The following is a 4,169-nucleotide window of genomic DNA, read 5'->3' as shown; positions in this document are numbered from 1 at the left end:
GGCGCGCCGCTCTGCGCGATCTGCCGCTGCAGCCGCAGCACCTCCCGCTGCGACTCCCGCAGCAGCCGGTCCAGGTCGGCCAGGTGGAGGCAGCCGGCGCCGGCCTGCGGACATGGAGAAACAGAACCGCGCGTCAGGGAGCCCCGCGGGGGCGGCGGAGCCGGCACCGCCGCACGAGCCCCCCGAGGTCCCGCGCTGTCCCTGCCCCTGCGCGAGGACATGAGCGGGCTCTGGGAGGGACGGAGGCCCCGCAGCAGCGCAGCAAAGCGCGCCCGGGGCCAGCAGGGAGCGCGGCAGGACCAGGACACGGACACGGACCAGGACACGGACACGGACCAGGACACGGACACGGACCAGGACACGGACACTCCATCCCCGCGTGGCGGCCGCGTGGCTGCCCTGGCTGCGCGGCAGCGTCCTCGGGAGCCCCACGCGTCCCGCTCTGTTGGGGTTTAAGTGCTAGCAGCGCTATCTCAGGTTCGTTCACTTCTGATGCCACATCTTTTTCTCCTTTTTTTCTTCCTTCTGATTCTTCATTTCTAACTTCTTCAAAGAGGGGCTACATTTGGACTCTGATCTTTTGTACAACTGAGCGTTACTGTCTATTCTGGACCCCAGGCCAGCAGGTTGAGAGGGAAACCRGCGCAGTTTTACTCTCACTAAAATAGTGAGATAGATAGGCCACCAGTTTAAGGCTTCAAAGGTTCTCATTCTTTAGGATGCTGAAAAAGAGGAAATCCAAACAAGGAAAACACATACCTGCATGTTCATAAACCCGGTTTTGAAAACCTGTCTTTGCAAATGCGCTGCTGGACGAGACATTGCTCGTTCCCCTGGAAAGCTCCTAAGCCAATGAATTCAAAACGTAATTGGTGTCCAGGACGTATTTAATCACTTTCCCTGTTCACTTTTGATTGGCCCTAAAAATAGTATGTGCTTTATACATATGATACAGTTAAGCCAGAAGAACATGTTCTTATGTTATAAGAGACAAACTGAGGTACCATTAATGGGAGCTGATTAAAGATTCCCAAGTCAGGAGCTGAGCTCTCTCCTATGCTAGACCCATGTCTCGGGTACCAGGGTAATAGTCCCATATATTAAAAAAAAAAATTGCCCATGGTTCTATACAAAATCTCCCTTCAGCCACAGAAAAACAGGCAGCTGTTCCCAAGAGACAGCCTCCAAAGGAGGCTTGTTCTGGGGAGAACAAGGGAGTGGAGAAAAGCTCAGCTTTCCCCTCTCAGTTTCTCTTATAAATGGCTCCTGCAGCTGCCCTGCTGTCCCCTGCACTGCCCAGCTGGAGAAGCTGTGACAGCGGCGGTGTCCGGCTCTGCGCCGCGGAGGAGCCCACACCAAGGCAAGCGCCTGACCCCACTCGTCCCTCTTGTAGCTTCCACTCCTGCGTTAGCTCCTGTCCCATCATCCACAGAAAGTGTTGAAACTACTTCTTGGCAAGGAATTGCAGCCTGCTTTTCACTAGAGCTTGGTTAGAAGCCCGTTACCAAAGCAGGAGTCTTAGGGAATCWTTTCATCCTGTCCTCAGAGCCCCGACTTTGCAATTCAAGGCTAATGACTTTGACTCAGATGTGCAGGATGGGAAGGGGACTCAATAGATCCATTTGCTAGCTATTAAAATACATATGCTGATTTAACTACACTAGATTAAAAGTGGTTTAGTTACAAACTCCGAACACGCACATAACATCTCTGCACAGAAAGCCCTTTACTGACATAATGTTTCTAGCATGTTGCAGACAGGTTAAGTGAATGTTCAATTTTAACTAGCTGAAAATCAAAATTTTATGCCCAGCTCGCTTGATAGAGAAATGAGAAAAACAAGAACAGGCAGATTGATTTCCTCTCTAGTACTCTTTGCAGATTCCCTGCCTCATATATAAATGTCCTCTGTTTTTGTTGCCTTGGCAAGTTTTATAAACCAGGATATGTCCCACCTTCAAAGTTTGCGGTGGTCACTCATGCCCTAGCAAGGCAGCAGCTGAAGTCATCAACCCAAAGACTGCACCATGTACTTTTTTGGACTGTAATGAATCTTTCTCACCCACCTTTGTCACATTTGTCACTGTCCTGTCCCTGGCAGATTCAGGTTGCCCWACATGCCCTGGTATGAGTATCAGAGCATTTTGGAAGGGGTCTCGGTCCCCTTCTGCGGGGTCTGTGGTGAGCAATCAAGGATGGACACTTCTTCTCGGTGGCACTRGCCTGGATAACTCTCCTATGGTGCCCCACACCAGGGCACCTCTAGACAAACACAGAACATCACCCACCAACACTGGCTTCTCAGTCGTTTCCACAGGAAGAGTTTTAGTTGCTGCTGAAAATGGCAGCCTGGATCTATGAATTTGTAAGGTGAAGGGTGGGATATCCTCCCATGGGCTGTTCTGGAGRCATCCAGCCACTCTCTCCACCACACGCTCTCCCACTTTTCCCTGTCCCAACTCACATATAGAAGGCGCTCGACTTTCACTCTCCACATGGGACCAATTAGCCTCACCCCTCTGGTTCAGGGCTGACCCCTGCAGCTGGTGTTCCCCTTGCCCGCCCTCAGGCCTCGAGCGGGGCCCCAGGAAGTTTCTCACCTTGCCTGCAATGAGCCGAGCCTGCAGGTCCCGGCACTCCTGCTGCAGAGCTTCGATCTGCTTGTCCTTCGCCAGCAGAGCGCTGGCTTGCTCCGTCAGCTCTTTGGCACGCTGCCGGGCGAATGCTTTTTTACACAGCTCAAGACTGGAACCCTTCAGAGGCACGGGAGCTGTTACCTACACCGGAGAGAGCAGCAAGGAGGAAAGCCGCRTGTGTTGGTGTTTTATTAACCACGGCCTCAGCAGCCATCAGGCAGAGAGCACCATCCAGAGCAGCAGCCTAGCCAGAAAGGGCAGGCCAGCGGACAGAGGAACCCACAGAGAGACAGAAAAGTGGGAGGAAGGGAGGGCTGCTTGGAAAAGCGGATTAGAAAAGAGGCAGGAAAGAGAAGGTCCTCAGCAGATGGGGCCATTCAGCACAGGAAGAGCAAAAGCAGGCGGGAAGAGGAGATGGAAGCAGGATGAGGGCAGAACAACTTGTGACGACAGCAAAGAGAAGAGGGTGATTGCAAAGACTACCATGGGAACAAAACTGGAGCTGGTCAAAGCAGGAAGAGACATGGAGATTTTTTGCAGGGTCTTGGAAGATGCCTAGCTGGCCCCGAAGAACCCGTGTGCCAGGTCTTGCCCTGCATCCAGAGACATCTGGATCCACCTCCCACGAGACACCAGCCCTGAGGCATCTGCTGCTGCAAGGAGACCCCGGCTGCTGCTCCCAGGTGAGTAACCCAGCAGCTCAACCATCCCAGCACTCTCACAGCTATTAAACAGTGACCACCCCAGGGTTTTGTTCAGAAAGAAAATAAAAATAAATAAAACCAGTATTTGTGCAGTTGTTGGAGCCCTGCACTGCTACTGGGCGTATAGCAAGTGCTTTCTCTTAGCACAGTACCTGAGAAATCCATCTGGCAGCAACCACTCTCCTGCAAGTACCCAAACCCAGTGACAGACGGGCAGCTCAGTGCCCAGGGACGGAGAGTCGAGGCAATGCCAGGAAAATTCCCCCCGCCTTCTCTTTGGCAAAATTCTCCCTTCCTCCTAGTCCCAGGGGGTCAGCATTCCCACCACAATCCCTGGTCTTCCTCCAACACAAAAAGAACGGGTTTCCCTTTCTCTGCTACATGTCACCCTTAGGAAGCTCATTCAGATGCTTATTTGCAAGCTCCCACATTCGTCAGCCTTCTCCCAGTGCTCCTGTGCTGTGCCACGAGCTGCAGGTTTCATAACAGGGTGCAGTTGGGTTGGAGAAAAACAAAACATGTGGTTTGCACACAAACGCAAGCGAGGTATGAATGGGGTAGAGGAAAGTATTGCACTCCGTCCTGTTTTGCTTCACCCCAGTCTTATTCAAACATTTCCTGTTTCTTTTTGCTGGAGTAGGATGAAATATTTTCACCAGCAGCACAGGAAAAGCTAAGCTAATTACCTTACATATCACCTGAGGGTAGGTGGGCACATTTACAGCAAGAAATGAGGCAGGAGGAAATTGCTGCAAAGCAGCTCTCCAAGCATGAGAGGAAGAGGCAGTAACTCCTCTTCCTGGCAGGCTTGCTGGGTTCTGTGAAGCTC

This window comes from Nothoprocta perdicaria, unplaced genomic scaffold (assembly GCF_003342845.1).
Source record: "Nothoprocta perdicaria isolate Ctin4 unplaced genomic scaffold, notPer1 scaffold_66, whole genome shotgun sequence".
Taxonomy (NCBI): domain Eukaryota; kingdom Metazoa; phylum Chordata; class Aves; order Tinamiformes; family Tinamidae; genus Nothoprocta; species Nothoprocta perdicaria.
Note: the sequence above shows the minus strand (reverse complement) of the source record.